This window comes from Hakea prostrata, chromosome 9 (assembly GCF_041222555.1).
Source record: "Hakea prostrata isolate BN-2017 chromosome 9, UWA_Hpros_2, whole genome shotgun sequence".
Taxonomy (NCBI): domain Eukaryota; kingdom Viridiplantae; phylum Streptophyta; class Magnoliopsida; order Proteales; family Proteaceae; genus Hakea; species Hakea prostrata.
Window position 1 is genome coordinate 47,782,018 of NC_142608.1, and position 22,270 is coordinate 47,804,287.

Sequence of the window (22,270 nt, forward strand, 5' to 3'; positions counted from 1 at the left end):
GTGAACAATAATTTTGTGTATTCCTACTCAGTACTACCGTCATAATTGAGACTTGTTTCTTGGGCCTAATGAAAATTACACTAATGCAAATGAAAAGATATTGAAGGGTTTTCTTTCCTGACGGTCATTATGGCTTTTTAAATCATCTTGTCGAACATCCAAAGGCGCAAATGTGAAACCCAGCCTTGACCCTAATCCGGAAACTTTGTTATTTGTAGGTCCCGTGCCCCGAAGTAAGGCAAGAAGTCATCTTTGGGCCATTTCTGTTGAAGACTTGATGGCTGGATTGGAATCCATGAGTGTTGATGCCAATGTTCCAATGGTGGAAACTGCACCCTGATGAAGATTGGATTAGTTGATGGTCTTGGAGTGGTCTCTGTATTGATTCAAAGGCATTTCTAACTCCTAGGTATGTCACTCTAGGTGTGTGCAAAACCCCTTGATGTTTGGACTTGATCTGAGCCTCCAATTCCCTGTTTTGAAGTTGCTGTCTTGATTGGTCGACTCATTGGTCGATTGGACCAATCGACCAATCAATCGACCAATTGATTTTGTTTTTGAAATTTGAATCCTGTCTCTTCTATTTAAGTCTAATCTCGGGAATACTCTGCCTCATCTGCCTCCTAAGCCTCTGGAACGAGTTAGAACCCTAATCTAACCCATTCCCTTGCATTCTTTGGTGATCTCTCACAAAGACTTGAAGAATTCTTCATCCTCCTACAGCAAAGGTATGATTTCACTCACTCTTTCTTCTATCTCCGATTTTCTTTCTTTAATTACGTTTCTTCGTTGAGATCGGGAAGAAGATGATGCACTCTTGCAACCGTCTATTCCATGATCTCATCATGTTCTTTAAGATCCATGATCATCATCATGATCTTAATCTCAGCCAGTGAAATCTTCGAAACCCTAACCCTAATCCTTTGAAACCCTAACCTGTGTGATCATCTGGAGAACTTTTGGTAACCTCCCTTGTGAAGGAAAACCTCTTGGGTGACATTTGTGTTAACCTAAACTTCATCACTGAATGACCCTTCTTGTTATTTTTGGCTAACAATTTATCTCCCTTCATCCAGAGCTCTCAACTTTTCCGAGGGGAACCAAAAAGGGTGAAACCCTAATTTTTTGGAATCAAACCAAGAACCCCTAGTTTGATCATGGTAACCCAATCAATGTGTTTTTCTTACTATATCTGTAATCTTCATATCCTAGTTCTTTTATCTTTGATTTTAATATTTTCCCCTCATAATCTATGTTTAACCTAGTAGGTTAACCTTTTTGTTCCTAGGTTACAACTTGGGAACTTGATTTGATTTATGAATTGATATCCTCTATACCCTAGAATACTACCATGATAATTTCCCTATGATTTGTACCCTTTTGAACCATCGAATTCGGTTCTTGATTCTCAAAATTCGGATTCTTGTAAGCCACTGTCTCCATTGGTCGACTCATTGGTCGACTGGTCTAGCAGACCAATCAATAGACCAATGAGTACAACAACCTCATTCTTGGTCTGTTTCGATTGATTTATGATCTTTTCCTTTATGCATCTTTCCTAACATGTTGTATGCACTTGTTTAGGACTGTCTTCTCAGTATTAGTCAAGATCATACTTGATTCTTTAAGATTCTATCCAAGTTAGAAGGTAAGGACAGTTAATTCCTTAACTACATAGATTGCTTGTTCTCTGGTTTCTACTTTATGAAACTATGAGATTACCTACTGTTGTTGTACTTTAATTCTGATCTCCTACTGTGGGAACAGTAGCACTTGTTTATATTTGTCTTTTTATTATTCATGATATATGAATTACTTATTATTGCCTAATCTGATTTTTGCTTTTACATTCTCTTGTATATGATGAACTGCTGGTTGTGTATGTCATGACTATTCTGAGAATGTGTTTGCTTAAGTTTGGTTTGGGATTGGGGAGTATCCTTTTGATGCTTCTGTCCTTGGACATCGGAGGGAATAGTATGGGATGTTCTCCGAAGATGCCCATCAACACTTTCCTGAATCATTGGTTGTCATACCTAGGGATGTCTAGCAGTATTTGGCTAGGATATACCCCTGTTATATCAGACCCAATTCAGAAGGGTATTGAGACCGAACGACCCGTGGTAGCAATGGGGATTCACGGGCGCTCAAGACCAGTGAGTTATATCCGTGAGAGGACGGGAATCACATTGTGGGGGCCATTTATTGGAGGGTTGCATATGGCTAGACTTGGGCTCATGGGCGCTTGAGACCAGTGAGTTATATCCGTGAGAGGACATGAGAGCTTCCCATTTACCATATGTGGATAACCAATAGGGTTGATGAGTCCGTAGTCCGGGACTATTAGGACTCTAGTGGAAAGGATACCGGAAAGGATCGCCCGGGGCGAGGAATGGAAGTATCTGGACCTGAGTTGATGTAACTGACTAGATGACTTGCATTGGGCTAGGCTTTTCCTTGACATGCACCGGTACTTATGCCAAATGGTTGTGAGAGAGTGTGTTGACTTAACCCCCTGCCATGGTTTGTCCTGAGGGATGCCGGACCCACTGCCAACAGGAGCCGTTTGCGTGACCTACCCAAAGAAGTACGGTGCTATGACTTAAAGCATGTCTGCCATAGAGACCAGCATACATAGAGTTTAGATGCATTCATACTTTATCTGCTTCATACTGCATTGCATCATGTTATGTTTTGCCACGTGTTATCTATGATGTTATGGATTAACTACCTTACTGAGTTTCTTCGAAACTCATTCGTTTTTGTATATTCTCTGTTTAGATTATCCTGCAGGTACAAATTATTATGACGAGCAAGACAGTGAAGCGCAAGCCGATGAAGCATATTACACGCAAGGTGCTGGCGACGATCAAGATTACTCTGATGATCCCCCGGCAGATCAAGCTGCGTACTACTTTTGAAAACAGCATAGAGTTAGAACGGATTCATTGGATTGACGAAGTCCACACTTATGAAGACGTTATCTATAAACTAGAAGATGCTTGATCTTAGTTTATTTCTTAGTACATTTGTTTCAGTTGTATTTCCTTTTGACTTTCATACTGCGTTCCGCTATATTGGTGGAGTGAGTTTCCACCTCACTTTACTCTTTTTGATATCATTGGATATCTGGTATCTTTTCCGCACTCTGATTATACTGATTATTCATTATTGTTTTGAACCTTTGTTTATAATATTAAACCTTGATTATTTCCTGTTTATGACTATGTTATTGTATATGTGGGAGGATGATTTCCTCGATACTTGATCTTCGGGGCTGTGGATCACACTCTCGGGTATGCCAGTTAGGGTACCGGCTGGGAGGATGTGACAGCTCAGAGGGGAGAGAAACAAAGGCCTCATTGCCACTATCGCTTTTACCGGCGCTTGGCACAGGGGAAGCCTCAGGGGAAACCCTATTATCTTCCATTACTAAAAGGTCTGACGGTAGTTTCTAGAGAAAAAGAAACCTGGAGATAGAAAGTAAACTTTGCAAAAAGATCAGTAAACTTACTGATTCACTAAGGCAGAGAGCTCGAGAATGAAAAAATCGTAAAGGCGCGAAGAAGACGACGAGGTTTCAAAATTCTAGATAAGAAGAATGAAACCTACGAAGACAACGAACCGCTTTTAAACACCCACACGAATGTTCGAGGACATCAACGATCGAGATTCATTTCGGCATCAACGATCGAGATTTGAAGATCGTTCGAAAGTTTGAACTCACGAATCCAAAATAGGTGTTCAAAAACCGTCGTTTTGATTGCGTGAGCCACGATAGTTTTCAATTGCAGGAGAATGTGTGTGGCATCCTCACAAAGCTCGAGGAAAAAGCGACACTACCGCATTAAATGCGAAATGACATTTAAAGGATTATGCAAGACTATTACTTGATGACAAACCCAATTAAAAACCAAGCCCTTGGGATCGACCGAACGCTTGGTTTGGGGGGCTCATGATATGGAGAAAACATGATCGAACTTGGTTCATTCATGGTTCGACCCTCGACTCCGGTCTAGACGAAGGGAATCGACTCGTTTCCGAGTGAGCCGGGTTCAGGAAGTAGCTTGTTGAGGAAGAAAACTAAATCAGCCACAAGCACGCCCTAATCCAATACTTATGGAGGAGGTTAATTAACCTAATGACGACAGGCAAAATTTGGCGGCTATCACTTATCACTTTCAAAAGGATAACCATCAGATAACGATCGGATTATCCTAGGAGTCCTCTACTAGTCCAAACTAGTAGAAGTCTATCACTCAACGGATCTATCTGTTGAGATCCAATGACTATCCGAAGAAAGCTCATATACATCCAACGAAGAAGATTTGAAGGTACACTCTATATAAACATCGCCTCCCTACAAGGGAGGGAGAGATCTGGATACACACACTTGAACGTGACACTTAGATGCTTACTATCTGAATCGTATTCCAATTATTCATTCCTTAGCTCTGTGTTCTAGCAGAGCCGTTTGTGATTAAGTTCATCAACTGACTTAGCCTTTTGAGGTGGACTCCCGAACCCAGCGGTCGGGCCACATCTGACGCTTTGTTTTGCAGGTCATTCTCAGGAGATCTAAGGGCTGAGAAGATTTTGGACGCATCACCACCTAATCAGATTGAAGCATGTGCTTTAAGTTCTAGCCTATCCCATCATGTCAGTGATTGCTATATGGCTACACAATACCCTGAGTTTGTTAAGGAGCATGCACATTTGGCCCAAAGAGTTTCTAAATTGAGCAATGACACTACCTACAACCTAGGATGGAGAGACCACCCTAATTTTTCATGGAAAAAACCAATGCCCAATCCCTCTAATCAAATACCTTATAGACCACCTCCATTTAATATGCACCAAAATGCCTATAGGAATGAGCAACCATCATCTCCACAACCCTCACATAATTCATCATTTGAGGATAAGGTACTAAAGGCACTTAGTGGACTAGAGCAAAATATTCAATTGTTACATTGTCATTCTCACTCTATTAACAAATTAGAAACCCAACTTGGTCAACTAACTGATGCCATTAGTAGGAGGGAGGCTAGCCAATTACCTAGTCAACCAATAGGTAACCCTAATCATCAAATTGGGTCTGGGAAAGAACAAGTCCATCCAGTTTCAGTTGTGACACATAGTGGGAAAGAATATTATTCACCTTTGTCCATGCCTAAGCCATTGCCCATCGATCCTGAGAGTCGAGAAGAGGTTGATTTGACCCATGAGACTAGTGATGATGCACACAAGCCTAGTAAAGAGACACCACCTATGAGTATTACCCATCAATTTCCTCGTAAGGGGTTGCACATTCCGATTGTAGATGGTCCTCCTCCTAAATCTTACGCTCCCAAAGCCCCCTTCCCTGAAGCTCTTGAGTCCTCAATTCAAAATCCTAGAAAGAATGCTAAGATGCAAGAAATGATTAATTTAATCCAACTAGTTCATATCAATCTCCCACTATTGGATGCTATCAAGCAAGTCCCAACTTATGCTAAATTCTTAAAAGATCTATGCACCCAAAAGCGTATGTTGAGAACTCAGACTCTTAAAATTGTGCGCCTAACTGAACAAGTTAGCTCTATAATTTCCAACCAACTGCCCCCTAAACTTAAAGATCCATGTACACCTTTAATTTCATGTGTCATTGGAGATCTATCCATAGCAAAGCATTGCTTGATTTGGGAGCTAGTGTGAATATTTTACTCGGTTCAGTTTATGATAGGTTTGGCCTAGGAGATTTGAAATCCACTGATGTGATACTACAATTAGCAGACCGCTCAATCAAACGACCTCGTGGGCTACTTGAAAACGTTTTGGTAAAGGTTGATGATCTATATTTTTCTATAGATTTTTTGATCCTAGATATGGATAATCCAACTACCAATAAGTTACCACTAGTCATTCTTGGGCGCCCCTTTTTAGCCACTGCGAATGCTTGCATCAATTGTAGATCGGGTGTCATGGATATATCATTTGGAAATAAGAAACTTAGAGTCAACATCTTCAATGCATCCTTAAGCCCAAATAGAGATGAAGAGTGCTTTGCAAATAACCTTATTGATGAGGTAGTGGCGGATTATACTCCAAACATGCTTATTGATGATCCCCTACAACATTACTTGACATCTGGAGAATCTGACCTGAATATTGACGAAGTCAACACATTGTTGGACTCTTCCACTCCTTTGGAGCAGCCTCCATTTACAAATAGATTTGAGCCTCTACCTCCATTAGCTGCATCTCCCCAACCCTCATCCCTCATTTCTCCCCCTAAGTTGGAACTTAAACCTCTCCCTTCCAATCTAAAGTATGCATTCTTAGGGGAAAATGAAACATTGCCTGTCATTATTTCTTTTGATCTATCACCTAGGCAAGAAGACCACCTTCTAGGAGTGCTTTCTGAATTCAAGTCAGCCATTGGCTGGTCCTTTGCTGATCTTAAGGGCATAGACCCTTCCATATGTATGCATAGGATATATTGTGAGGATGGAGCGAAACCCCGTAGGGATCCTCAACGTCGTCTGAATCCTAATATGAGAGAGGTGGCGAAAAATGAGGTGATTAAGTGGTTAGATGTTGGAATTATTTACCCAATCTATGATAGTGAATGGGTCAATCCTATCCAAGTTGTCCCTAAGAAATCCGGCATTATTGTGGTTCCGAATGACAATGGTGATCTTGTCCCAACTCGTACCACTACAGGTTGGCGTGTCTGCATCGATCACCGAAAGTTGAACACAATCACCAAAAAGGATCACTTCCCCTTGCCATTTATTGATCAGATTCTAGAGAGACTAGCCGGGCAAAGCCACTATTGTTTTCTCGATGGTTACTCTGGTTACAACCAAGTTCCCATTTGCCCTATTGACCAAGAGAAAACAACCTTCACTTGCCCCTTTGGTACATTTGCATTTAGACGCATGCCTTTTGGATTATGTAATGCTCCAGCTACCTTTCAAAGGTGCATGATGGCCATCTTATCTGATATGGTTGGCCAATCCTTAGAGGTTTTCATGGATGATTTCTCCGTCTTTGGATCTTCCTTTGACGAGTGTCTCAACCGGTTATCACAAGTTCTCAAAAGATGTGTGGAGACCAACCTTGTTTTAAGTTGGGAGGAGAGCCATTTTATGGTTCAAGAAGGAATTGTCCTTGGACACATAGTGTCTGCACGTGGTATTGAGGTTGATCCGGCCAAGGTTGAGGTTATTGCCAAACTACCCCCTCCCACTTCTGTTAAGCAAGTCCGATCGTCCTTAGGCCGTGCTAGATTCTATAGGCATTTCATTAAGAACTTTAGCTTGATTTCTAGACCCTTATGCAATTTACTTGCAAAAGATGCCCCTTTTACCTTTGATGAGAAATGCCTTCATGCTTTCCATACCCTTCGAGATTTATTGTCTAAAGCACCTATCTTGAAATCACCTGATTGGTATCTTCCTTTCAAGATTATATGTGATGCATCTGATTTTGCTCTTGGTGCTATATTGGGTCAAAAGGTAGATGGGAAGCCAGTCGTTCTTTACTATGCTAGTAAGACCCTCTCAAATGCTCAGATGCATTATACAACTACTGAGAAGGAATTACTAGCAGTGGTTTTTGCCCTTGATAAGTTTCGTTCATATCTTTTGGGCTCAAAGGTGATTATCTATTCAGATCATACAACTCTTTGGCACCTTCTCTCTAAGCCTGATGCCAAGCCTAGGCTCATCCGCTGGATTCTACTCCTTCAAGAGTTTGACCTAGAGATTAGAGATAAGAAAGGCTCGGAGAATGTTGTAGCAGATCATTTATCTCGGATTCCTCTTGATTCTATCCCCTCTAAGTTGATTAGTGAGACATTTTCTGATGAGCAATATCCTCTACATCTACGCCTTGGTATGCATATTGTTAATTATTTTGTTACGGGGAGGATTCCTTCTGATTGGGATAAGGCTGCTAAAGACCGCTTCTTCTCCTCACTTAAGTACTATTACTGGGAAGATCTTGAGCTCTTTCGTTATTGTTTAGACCAAGTCATTCGTCGCTGTGTCCCTGAGAGTGAGATTCAGAGTATTTTATCCTTTTGTCATACTCTCGCTTGTGGGGGGCACTTTAGTGGTAATAAGACCGCAGCAAAGGTGTTGCAGAGTGGTTTTTTTTGGCCTACATTGTTTGAAGATGCCCATTCTTTTTGTAGAGCATGTCTTAGATGCCAACAGGTTGGCAATATATCCCATAGAAACATGATGCCCCTTAGCCCCATTGTTGTTGTTGAAGTTTTTGATGTATGGGGTATTGATTTTATGGGACCTTTTCCTAAATCATTTGGACATGAATACATACTTGTAGCAGTTGACTATGTCTCTAAATGGGTAGAAGCTAAAGCTACTAGGATCAATGATCATAAGGTAGTGATGTCCTTCATCCAGAGCCATATTTTTAGCCGCTTTGGCTTTCCTAGAGCTATTATTAGTGACGGCGGTAGTCACTTCCATCATTGTCGGGTTGGATCTTTGCTGAAGAAATACTCCATTACCCATAAGGTTGCCACTCCTTACCATCCTTAGACATCTGGTCAAGTGGAGGTTTCTAATCGTGAGATCAAGCGCATCTTAGAAAAGACCGTTAGACCTGACCACAAAGATTGGTCTGTTAGATTAGAGGATGCATTATGGGCTTATCGGACTGCTTATAAAACTCCAATTGGTATGTCACCATATCGTTTAGTCTTCGGTAAAGCTTGTCATCTTCTTGTTGAGTTAGAGCATAAGGCATTTTGGGAAATTAAGACATTTAATTTTGATATGTCTGATGCTAGTTCTACTCGTCGTCTTCAATTATCTGAATTAGAAGAATTGTGTAATGATGCTTATGATAATTCGTGCATTTATAAGGACCGAGCCAAAGCTTTTCATGATAAACATATTACTCGGAAGTCCTTTGTGCCTGATCAGCGAGTGTGGTTGTTTAATTCTAAATTGCGTTTATTTCCTGGTAGGCTTCGATCTCGATGGGATGGTCCTTTGTGATTGTTCAAGTATTTCCCCATGGTGCGATAGAGATCTGTAACCCTCTGAATGGGCAAACCTTTAAGGTTAATGGCCAACGACTAAAGCCCTATATTGATGGCCTTGTTGATGGCCTTGCCGATGGCCAACTTATTGAGGAGTTAGACCTAGAAGACTTGCCTCAAGACTCTTCACGAGTCTCTCACTGAGTCTGGCTGAAGACTCTAAACTTAGCGCTTTATGGGAGGCAACCCATTTGTTTAGATGTTATTTCTTGTTCTTTTTCTTTTCTTTTATTTGTTTGTTGTTAGGTTTTACTGTTGCGTGCTCTATCACGATTTCAAACATCAGGTACACTCTTTCCTCTATTTGCTTCTATCATGTTTTTTTTTTTTATATATCTTGCATCCACTAAGGTCATTGCATAATTTAAGTGTGGGGGGGGGGGTGTCAACTCGAGTAAGACTTACTGATAGTTGGTAGAGCATTGTCACAAAGATAAAAAGTGCCCAAATTTTTCTGGCTTTGCTAAGATAAATGTTTTAATTCCTTGCTTAGATACAAAATGAGAGTTTAAGTGTTTTAAAAATTCCATCTGATGTAATGAACACCCTCTTGAGAGAATAGTAATGGGTTTTACATTTTGAGACTGAGGTTGAATCGGAAAATAGGAACTCCAGGTAGTCCAAAAGGTTTGACCATCTAGTTATCTTGTATTGCCTTGTGCTTATGGTGACAAGTTGAGACCGATTTTAGACTATTTAAATGTGAAGTGAATTGAAGTATAATGTGAAAAAAGAAAAAGAAAAAGAAAAAATATGCTGAAGTTTAAAGGTTAGACCTCCTTCTTAGTAACCGGGTCTCGGTGTCACCAACATCGTGCCTTGCATCAAACAGTTGGAGTGTCTTTGGTCCAGTCTTGGCCTGTAGCCTAGTTGGCTTGAGTAAGTAAGTTCGAGGGGTATTCTACACCTAGTCCTTTAAGGCCATCTGGCTTGAGAGCGGCTGACCCAACACTCGTTATATAGGCCATCTAGAAAGTTTAAGAGGCAAGACATTGCATGGACTAGAACTGTGAGCATTAAAGAAAGAAGTGAATTAATGTGCTTATAAAGGCGAAATGTCTAAGAAGGTCAATATTGCTTAGATCTTAAGTTCCTGGTATTATTTGGTACCTAGTTAGTCTTATCTGAGGGTGAACTGGTAGACTGAAGATAAGAGGAGACTTCTCAATTGAATTGTTTGCCTAGAGCTAGACTCAAGAGAGGGTGTAAAGAGCTTAAGTGTGGAGGTGCCTATATTCCCTTCAATCTTTAATGGAGTGTCTTTGTCTTGGAATCTGTCTTTTTACTCTTACTATTGCCAGAATAATTAGAAGAGCACTAAGAATTTTGTGTGTATATTCTCTGCAAACACTCACGAGACACAACTCGTCCACTATGGTAACCTAGGGGTTTAAAGGCTTGTTGCACATACTAAGTGCAACCGTGATTCCTACGAAAGTGAGTTAAGTTTTTCTTTATTTATTTTTCGTATTACTTTTATTGTTTCGTTTTGCTCGCGGACTAGCAAACACTCAAGTTTGGGGGTATTTGATAAGCATGCATTTACCATTATTTATTTGATTTAATTCCCCATACTTATTTAATTGAAGAGAGCTAATTGAGTATTTTTGTGTATTTTTCAGGAATAAAGTGATTTTGGATATTAGAGATAATATGGAGTAAAGTTGGCAAATATATTAGATATTGGTGGATTTTAAATCATAGCATTCAATCTTGCTGCCCAAGAAATCATGAAAAGTGAGATCTTAGCCAAATTGGAAACAGATGGAGGTCTAAGGAACAAAGTTGGTAATAAATCTGAAAATTGGGTAAACAGACCTACCTTCAGTATTTTGGGCATATCTCTCTCGTATGAGCTTGGATTGCGATGATTCAAGATGCTATGGAACTATATTGAAAATATATTACAACTTTCTAGTTTTGCGTTTTCCCAAAATCCGAACGAATAAAGGTCAAATATATGGGTAAAGAGAGGGGATTCATTGTGTGCGAGAAACATAAAAGAGAAGCCAGCCACAAAGAAGAGGAAGAAGACGGCAAATGCGGCTCTCATCTCTCTCATTACTGAAGAAGAAGACCAAATCTCTCTCTCTTTCTCCCTATGTTTCATCTTTATTTTTCTTATGAACTTTGTGATAATGATTAGCTAGTTCCTTTTCTTTGGGATGTAGATGAACCATGCTTATTTCATTAATTTGATTGTTTTATATCTTCTAGTTGATTGTATTTGAGTTTGGCCAAAGATGTTCTATAGCTCAGCAAACTAAGCGTGCCAAGCTTCCACGAAGGACGATAGTCTTGCGAAGATAGGGCATATCTAAGAAGACCATCCCTAATTTACTTTGAAGTGTAGAGTTATATCGGTTAGGGAAAAGCATTGGGGATTCGAAATCCCAAAGATCTTCACGTATTCATAGTTAACATTATTTCATTAATTAGTAGATTTAGTTTAAATTTAGTTTTGTTGAATTCAACCTTAGTGACTTAGCCTTTTAGTTCCCCATAGTTCGACCCCGTACTTTCTGCTTGCTAGATTAATATAGGATTTTATTTTTTATTGGTAAGCGACACGATCAGCAGTTGCTAGTGGCGGTTGATTGGACCAAACAACCGCCTGGTCCTGGTTGCGGGGTTTTGCCCTATTTTTCCCCCAGACTTCTATAAATAGCAACCCTCACCTATTTTACTAATATTATATACGGGATTGTTGTTTTTGGTGGTTTGGCGGCAAGAGAGACGTGCTGGAAGGTGAGAGAAGTGCTGCTGGTGATCTAGAAGCTTCTCCTTTCTTTTCTAGCTGATCTGGTTGAGGTAAGTGACTCCCTGTTCACTCATTCTTTACCCTCGACTATGATTAAAGTATATTTGTTTCCCTCTTTGGTTGTTCATGATCCTCTCTTACAGTACCTACCTTTTTAGTGCTCTTGATGAGATCAGGTCCGAAAACAAAACCCTGCTTTCGTGAAAAGGATTGATCCAATCAAGGGGAGGATTTGGGTAACCAATTTGGTGTCAATTGTTAGGTTTCGTGTTACCCCTTGGTTGTGGTAGTGTTAGGTTTGAAGTTCGGACTGTGATCATCCAAAAATCGGATCGAAATTAGATGATCAGAAGCCTGAGTTCGGATTGAAACTCTCTATTTTTGAGGCGGTCACTAGTGGCGGTTGCTCAACCTAAGCGACCGGCCCAAAGCGATCGGCTGGTTTCTAAAGAGCAACTAAATTTTGGCTTTTGTCCGATTTGATTCATTCGACTTACATATTATTGTAACCCTGTTTATAGGTGTCCTCTGTTTCCAATAAAAGTCTTATAATTGTTTCTAGTTTGCAATCTAGAGGATTTCTACTTATTTACAAGTAAGGACATACAACCTCATCTTTATGAAATGACTTGAACATGCTAGTCCAGTGTCTTTCAATAATGTTCTTTCATTTTATATACTGTTGTAACCATGAATAGCATGCTAATCTTATTATATGCTTGCTGTTTGTATTGTCTTTACATATGCTTTATCAATTATGAATGTGGTATGATGATGATGATGATGGTTTGTGGTTCTAATGGAAAGGGTATTCCGTTGGGATATCTTGGCTTGAGATATTAGAGGGCAGTGGTATGGGACACATGCTCACTAATGTCTCCAGCACTGTCATAACTACTAGATGACATACCTAGGTAGAGTCTAGAGTTGCATGGCTAGGTACCTCACATACTACTACCCTTTCGGTAGGGAATTGAAGCCGAATGACCCGTGACGACGATGATGTGACTTTGTTTCATCCTATAGTGGTAACCAGTCCGTGCGGAGACTCAGTGGTCCACTATTGTTCATACAATGGTAGGGTTGCATATGTTAGGGTTGGGCTCATGGATGTCCAAGGAGCGGACCGGATGTCGTGAGGAGTCATGAGAGATTTCCACCCCAACAATATGTGGATGACCATAGGGTTATGGAATGGAGTCCAATAGTGGTAGCCAATCCGTGAGGGTTCTCATTCCTTGGTTGCGAAGGATATTGAACCGAGTTGGTTGGTGCCATAGGGGATGTATCTGGACTTCATGTAGTAAGTTACTATTGTGACTTGCATTGGATTAGAAACCCCGACATGCGCCAGTACTCATGCCAATGGTCATGGTGAGAGAGTGTTCACTTAACCCCAACCATGGTTTGAGAGCTAGTGTGGCCTTACCATTTTAGCCAGAATCCCTACAGAGGTAGCCAATCCTTGCTGGATCAGAGTGACTAGACCTACCCAGAGGAGGGCTGGTGTATATCTTAAAGCATGTCAACTGTTAGAAACTTGTTGTGAAATCCAGCCCAAACCTAGCCAAGACACCCAATCTGTTTTGGATGAAGAAAGGTTTGTTTAATGTTTGATCTTAAAGTTGGACCTTGATAACAGTGTTGCTATCTTTGAAAGTCTTAGGAAGTCATGTCAGACCTTTCCCTTAGGGTAGATCCAATGTCCCGAAGTGAAGGTAGTGGTCTCTGTGGACCCTCTCAGTAGAAGACATGGTATTGGACCTAAAACCCATTTGGACATGGTTTGAAGGTACCCCTATGTTAGGTAAGCCATATGTTGAGTTGGGAGAAGCCCATTGGATTTTGATGAAGTTTGGGCCTTGAAGTCCCTGACTAAGCCTTATTATCAGGCTTGGTCGACTGGGTGGTTGACTGGGCCAGTCAACCAACCAATCGACCAATAGGGCAGCAAGATTTGGTAAGATCTTCTTTTAGGGTTTTTAATGCTCTATATATTTAGACTTCATTTTTCTTAGCCTCCTTTGTTTCTAAAACCCCTAGAGAACGTGGGAAGCTCCCCTCAAAGCCTCTCTTGGTGTTGTGGAAGATTCTCAAGCATTCCTCCTAGTTTCTAATTTGGTTCATCTTCAACAAGGTTGTTATTCTACCTCTTTCTTCTCTAATCTCTTCTCTCTACTGTTCTAGTTCATTGTTTTGATTGTGGAGAAGGTGTTACACTATTGTAACTACCTATTCTCTGATCTCCTTGTGTCTTAGAGTGAAACCCCATTAACTCTATGCATTCCTTGAAGCCATATGGTGAATCTCCTTGATTTTCCTTGTTTCTAAATTGGTTTTGATAGCATGATTCTTTCTTACTGTACTTTTTCCTTTCTAATCAATATTAGACATTCTTATTCTTAGTTTTCATTGCTGATCTACTGTATTCAATGTCTTTGAATGAATCTCCCTTCATTCCATTGATGCTATGATCTTCATGCTTGAATTCTTAGCCATGATTATATGATATCTTCATGATCATTCCTTTAATCTGATTTCTCAATCATATTAGATCTGAATTCATGTTAGTATTCATCTCTAATCTATTTCTAATGATCCTCTTGAGTGAATCCTTAATCCTCCTTTGCAACCATGGTTGTTTTCATTGAAAACCATGTTTTTGATCAAAATAGAAAGTCATGTTTCTAAATTAGAAAGTCATTGATTTGGATCATCGATGGTGTCTGATCCAAGCTAGATAGTCTTAGTATGTTTATGTAGAGTTCTCCTTCGAATTTCGGATCAATTGGACTTCAAACGAAGAAGTTATGATCGATTTATGGTTGTTGTCGCGTACTGTTCATCTGGTCGATTGGACCAAGCTACCACCCAATTGACGAAGGCAGTCAGCAACTCCAATTTTGCTCTGTCCTATCTCTTGGATTTACTTCTTATGACCTATACATGTTTTGTCAAGTTTGTTTAGGTGATTTTGGATCTGTTCTCTAAATCTCTTACTTGAAGATTATAAGTTCGGATTGCGAGGTGAGTATTCCAACTCACAATATGCCTATTTACATGTCTTATTTTATTATGACATGAATGCATGACCTAGCTACTGATGTTTTATTTTCTTTACATCATGATACTTCTACAACTACAACAGTGTATTCATATTGTTATTTACATATTGGAATTGATGATATAGTATTGTGAATGTGATTTGGACTATGATATGAATATGAATGTGAATGTGATTTGTATGGAATCATGATGTGATGTAAATGCCTAGGTTGTGGTTGTGGAATGGGGAATGCCCTATTGGCGTTTCTGTCTTTGGACATCAGTGGAAGTGGTATGGGACGCTTTCCTATGGTGCCCCTTGACTCTTTCCCTGACTACTTTTTGACATACCTAGGGCTTGTCTAGCAGTGTTTGGCTAAGAATACCCCTGTTATATCAAACCCGATTCGGAAGGGTATTGAGACCGAACAACCCATGGTAGCAATGGGGATTTGTGGGCACTCAAGAGCGGTAACCAACCCGTGAGAGGACATAAATCACATTGTGGTTACTCGTGAGAGGCCATTTATTGGTAGGGTTGCAAATAGTAGACTTGGGCTCATGGACGTTCAAGACCGGTAACCAATCAGTGAGAGGACATGAGGGCTTCTTGTCTATTATTTGTGGATGACCAATAGGGTTGATGAGTCCGTAGTCCGGGACTACGTTGACTCTAGTGAGAAGGATACCGGAAAGGATTGCCCGGGGTGAGGAATGTATGTATCTGGACCTAAGTTGATATAACTAAGTAGAAGACTCGCATTTGGCTAGGCTTTACCTTGACATGCGCCAATAACTTAGACCAATGGTGATGTGAGAGAGCGGTGACCTAAACCCCAGCCATGGAATGTCCCGAGGGATGCCGGACCCATTACCAACCGATGATGTGTGATTTGAGACCTTCCCAAAGAAGTATGGTGCTATGACTTAAAGCATGTCTGCCAATAGAGACCAACATACATACATAGAGTTAGAAGCATATTTGCCTTTATTGTTTCATATCATTGCATATATGTTTGTTTGTGAATGCATGTGAAGATGCTTATTGTGTTTCGATTATGTGCTAAGTTCTTTTGAGCTTACCCTTCAGGGGACTTGTTTTAGATGACATTGCAGGATCAAAAGAGAACTCGTGCCCCAGCACTGAGGACCTTTCCGTACATGATACAGCTTCCGAAGTCCTTGGACAAGGTAATGATCAGCGAAGCAGCCAACACTTAGATTTGGAATGCATTGATGGCTCCCATTAACGGCAACCGGCATCGTCTTACTCACCGATGGGATCGTGCACTAGATGCTGATCTGAAGCTTCAAGAGCATAACCTAAAGGTGAAGAAGATGAAGACTGAAGAAGAAGAAGAGTCGACTGAAGATGTTGATTAGACTTCTCTTGTTTCTTCTAGACTTTCACTTTACTATATTAGCTTAGAGCTTAACCTTAGATTTTGATCTACCTTCTGCATATGTTGTGGAGTATATTTCGCCTATACTCTACAGTTGTCTTTTGATTTGGTATCATGTTATTTCGCACTCTGATATTCTTTAGTGATCCTTCTAAGATCCTTTCTTGACTTTTATTATTAATTTATTAAAATACAATGATTTGTTCTTGCTTTTGATTATGTTATTGTAATAAATGGATATGATCGTTCCTAAACTTGATCTTCGGGGCTGTGGACCACACACTTGGGTATTCCAGATAGGGTACCGGCTAGATGGATTTTGCTGGATGTGACACTTGCATAGTTAGATCTTAGCGGTATTCATATTTTTGCATTTCATTCATATCATATTTGCATTTCTGATGGTATGACATATGGATGAGAATTATTGATGTTCTTACTGAGTTCATCAGAACTCATTCCTTTATTTTTCTATGTTATATTAACCTGTACAGATGGAGGATGTACGCCAGAAGATAGATTGGTTTCCCATGAAGGAGCCTTCTCGTATGAACAAGATGTGGCACCGGCAATGGAAATGGAGATAGCCTGTGCGGGAGCTCCTGCGGGTGCATGGAGTGCGCTTATAGCACCCATTGATGGGTGAAGGAGACAGGTTGCCAGGCAGTTTGCCCATCGTATGGAGAAGAATTGGAGGACCCCTCACCTTGATAAACTTGAGTCGAAGTTCTTAGCTTTAGAGAAAGAAACTGGAAAGAAGATTATTTAATTCTTTTTTATTGCTTCCGCTAAACTCATTATTCTTTTGATAGTTTATTCTTTCCTTGATTATTTTATTGGAGTATTTGGACTCCTGTAATCTTTTTATTTAATTATTGAACTTATTCCTGCTCATGATTATCTTTACTTGCATTTATTATTATTGATGGGTAAGACCGTGTATTTTGTGATGGATCACTCCCACGGGTTGTCAGGCAGGTAACCAAGATAGGCGGGTGGGGTGTGACATACATCCTTGTACTTTTATTCACAACTGTTGGATTTATATTTGTGCTCGTGGCGCGACTGTTGCTTGTGTCTAAAGATGCTACGCAAGTGCACATGTCGCAATCAAGTAATATATAGTAAGTAGATTATCAATCCCACGGAGAATTTTATCTTCAAATATCAATGTAAAAGGAAGACTAAATTTAAACAAGAATGATAAAGTGACTTTGTGATTAACAAACTAAATAGACAAAAGACAGGTGAAGTAAACTAGAGATACTAAATGGGAAATATGCAATAGAAGGAACTATAAGAGATGGAATGAGTGTTGGGAATCAATTTCCCCTCCCCTGAATTTATATTGTCAAAACTACAGCAACACTGCAGCACAACATATATCAAAGAACCTGGAACAAAATTACATACGGGTATCTTCCAATCCACATATGCATTAACATCCTAATTAAAGTTCCTCATATTCCTATGGAGAAGTAAAATGAGAATGCAAATCATGCCAAATTTCAATCATGATTACGTGAGACAGGTGAGTATTCCTACTCTACCCACTAAATTTCTAAACCCAAATAAGGATTAAGCTAACTCACGCCATTTAGCAATTATCTAGACTTAATTAACTTTCCAATTAACTAAAATCACAGCATTCATTCATGGATGATCAATCAATAAATGAAATTAATCATAAACTAACATGTTGAATTCATTGATAATAGATTTTACTGCACCAAAGATAAATAGCACTGGATAATTACAGCTCAAAACATAGGTTCAGGTACTCTTATCATCCCAACACGGTAAAAACTTAGCTCATATCAGAATTCAAAAGCAAAGAAATATATACAATCATCAACATAGTTCAGCTAGAGTATGAAGATTTTAGAATTATAAAACTGAATAGAAAACTAGGAGATGCTTCCACACTGCTCCAGCTTCCTATCTCCAGTAGGTATGCTTTCTTCCACGAGCTCAGCTCTCTTCCGTTCAGTCCTGGTTCTTCTCTTCTCCTCTTTGCCTCTTTTTCATCCGCAACCCTCTTTCTCTTTCCCCCAAAAATTCCTCCAATCATAGGGTAGAACCTGGGCTATAGGATTAGAACATTCCCTTCTGATATCCAGGGATGAGATCATTCACGTATTGACAAGAAGAAAACCCCATTTAGTTAGACCTTTTTAGTCATTTCTACGTGAAATCAATCTGGGAATATTCTGCTCCGTGATGCTGCAGCATCTTTACAACAAAGTGAGAAGACATGTTCTTCTTCTCTTATGGGTCTTCACCTAAAATGCCAAGAGAAAGAGGGTTAATCAAATTCATCCATTAATTGAAGAGAAATTCATGCAAAAATGACATAAAGGACCTTTACAAGACTTAAAATGTTAAGACTCACTCAAACAACATCTAATGACAACTAACACTAAACAAAGATAAAATACTCTTAAATCAAGCTATCTTAAGTATAAAATTACCAAACATAACTCTATTTCATAGAGTTATAAGAGACCGTAGCTGCTAGCTGCAGGCAATAGCGGCTGCCACAAATAAAAATTCTCCCAATGCAAGTCATATCAATCTCGAAGTTGGATACTTCCCTTCCATGCACTAGACAGTCTATTCCAGTCTCATTACCTCCCTTCTGTGTCTAGGCAGTAAGTTCCAGTATCTCCCTCCCTAGAGTCATCGTATCCTATGGCACCCAACCAATCGAACTATGGATTCTTAACCTTATTGGTCATCTACATATAATAAACCGGAAGCTTGTCCTCTCACGGGTTACCTACCGGTCTTGAGTGCCCATGAGCCCAGATTTATTATGTGCAACCCTAATAATAAAGCCCCCAACAATGTGAAAAGAGGAGAAACAGGTAGTGTTAAGGCAAAGGTTTCTATTTCAGGCAGTAGTTTCGGTGATTCCTGCGCTGAGAGACGAGAAGAAGTGAAGAACAAGTGAACAACAGAAGATAGAAGGGCTTTGGGCATATTTCAGTTTTAGTTAATTGGAGCTAGACCAATGTTGAAAAACATAAACTAGCATGATCCTTATGTGGGTTTAGCTAATCAATGGATAGGGTAGGGATATTCACCTACCTCACGTAACCACTATTGGAACTCATCAAGCATGATTCGCATCCTCAGTTAAATTCTCCATAGGGATATGATGATTTTGAATTAGGATGTCAATGCATATGTGGACTGGAAGATACCCGTGTGTAATTTTGTTCTAGGTTCTTTGATATGCCTTGTGTTGCAGCTTTGTTGTAGCATTCACAACCCAAATTCAAGGGAGGGAAAATTGACTTCCAACATTTATACCACTTATTATAGTTATTTCCATCGTGTGCTCTCCAATTTAGGACCTCTTGTTTAATTCTTCTGTCCTTCGTCTCTTTAGTTCATTGATCACAAAGTAATTTTGTCAATCTTGTTTAACTTAATCTTCCTTTTGCATTGAGATTTACAAAAAAAAAATCTCCGTGGGATTGATACCCTACTTACTATTAACTACCTAATTGTGACGCGTGCATTTGCGTAGCATTTTTAGACATGAGCAAATAGTTTACTAAGAGCATATCTGAATTTACAACATGCAGCCGTTTTTGTTGGCCTTTTGGTCTTGTTCTAGCTAGTATTGAAGTAACGGAAGACCCCTTTTTGTCAGTACTTCTATTCATTGTTTTGGAAAATCAAGAGTTACTGTTTTTATTCATTCCATGAAGACCAACATGCAGCGCCTAAACTTACAGAAGAATCAGCCCATGAAGAATAACTTACAGTGCTTGAAGTTACATTAATTAAAATAACGAGAAACAGCTCAGCAAGGGCTGCCGACCTTACAATTGAGTGCACCAGCAGACTGAGTGAGGCTGCTGACAGTGCTGCCGTCCTTTGGGCTAATAAGGTCTCCAGTGAGGAGGGCCTTCTTCTGTGCTGGGGAACCTGATTCAACAAAGAAGGCACCATTCTCCATCACATCACCTTGCGATACCCATGCCCAATTCTTCCACTCGCTTTCTGGCGCTGCAGCCCTCTTGGTAACCTCCTTGGTTCTCGATGAGCTTCCAGCGACAAAACGGTTGCCCTGGCTGAGGAAGGATGGGTTTAAGCTGCCCCCAATGGCATACATTCCCCATTCCGTGTAGTCATTGTTCACCACGTGAGCAAATCCATTTAGGACTTTGGGCAACCTCTGTGTTAATCCTTTCCCAAAATGGTTATATGCTATCGTAACCTTCATCTTATTGTTAGCAGAGGTATTTGCATTTAACAACATCACCTGTCAACACGATTGTTCACCAATAAGGAAGCAACAGTCAGTGGGTCGACTTGGAAGGTCGAAGTACTCCTATTTTTTACGTAGTCAATCCTTTTATAAAATAAGTTAGTTATATTTAGAGAAATCAGTTTTAGCAGGAGACTTATAGAAAATTGACCAGTTATACGTACGTGGTCATGATTGCTGAAGTCGATATTCGAGATGGTGATGGCAGTGGAACCCTCGACGGCATCGATTAGGCCATCTGCAGCTTTGGACATGGTCACGTGGTTGATCCAGATGTCAGAGGAGCCAAAGATGTTGATGGCATCACCGTCGCTGACGGTGCGTTTTCCGTAGTGGTCGACAGAAGCGCGAATCATACCACCTGGAGTTGAAACGATGTCATGCATATGGAGGTTGGTGATGATGACATTCCGGATGGACTGGAGGGTAAAACCAGCGCCTTTGGTAATGTGGACATTGGCACCACGGCCATCGATAGTCTTGTCAGGGGCGATAATAAGCTCACCCTTGAATACGATGTTCATGTCTTTCTCGAAGATTATCCATAGTGGTTCCTTCTGAATGACGGCATGGCGGAGGGTGCCATTCTTTGGGTTGACCATGTCATTGTCGGAGGGGTCAGTGACGGCATAGATCTTGCCGTCCTTGCCACCAGCAGCCTTCTTGCCGAAGCCCAAAGCGCAGTTGGCGTATGCCTTTCGATCGTCGGCCCAGTTAGCCTTGCACCTCCAGCACGCATCTATTGGGTTCGTCGCCTGGCATGCTCCTCCAGTCTCCCCCAGCCTCCGTTGTCTTGTCCTGCATCATTCATTCAGCCAAATCTATCGTAAGTACAGGAGTTATCAATTTCTCAACGTAAAATAGCTCAATTTATACATTATCCATGGAATTTTTTTTAAAAAATATAATTTGCGAGCACAAAGAATTTTCAGAAGATTCAAATTCGGGACCTACATGTGCACATGTGAGTTGAGCTGAGCAGCAACTGTCGTAGGATTGGGCTCAAAGCTGTCACTGCTGTGCTTTGCGGCCACCTTGGCTCGTTGTCGCCACACTGCATCAAAGTTGACTATATCGGCCTTCACTGCATAGTTGAACAAAAACAAGAAGACCAACAAGCTGATTGTTGTAGCTAATCCCATTTTCTTTTACTCTTGTCCCCCCCTTTTTCTTAACCCTCCACTGGTGAAATGGGTTTTTTTTTTTTATTTAGTTTTTGTACCCTCCACTCAGGTGGAATGGGTCAGAAATAAAATACAAGACCTTGGGCCCAAAACCAACAGATTGAAAGCCACCTGAGTTTCTCCAAAGCATCATCATCTCTATATATATTGCAATTGAGAGCCCAAATATGGGGAAGTAACATATGGGTTGAGAAAGTGAGGCCTTCCGTGAACTTCGCATATAACAGTTAATTTCCTCCCGTGATTTGTGTTTTCTTTTCCTATCTCCATTCTCTGTTTTGGCCAGATTGAAGGATTCAAACTCTCTACCACCATATGTTTCACTGCCTTATTATATCATTATTTCTCCCCCAAAAAGCCTCATGATATCGTTTTACCTAAATTAAGAGAGTGGGTTATCGTGCAAGCACGGTGTCTCATTTCAAGGAGCAGTTTCCAAATTTATACAAAGAGAAACAGGTGATTGCAGGGCCTTCTTCTCCTTTAGACCCATTTGCATCTAGAATCAGGATCTCATTCCATCCGAAGTAAAAAATT

General features: G+C 40.3%; 1 pseudogene; it reads right to left on the reverse strand.

The window, feature by feature from the left end:
- Positions 1–20,081: 20,081 nt before the first annotated feature.
- Positions 20,082–21,691, reverse strand: LOC149005376 (putative pectate lyase P59; annotated as a pseudogene).
- Positions 21,692–22,270: the final 579 nt, after the last annotated feature.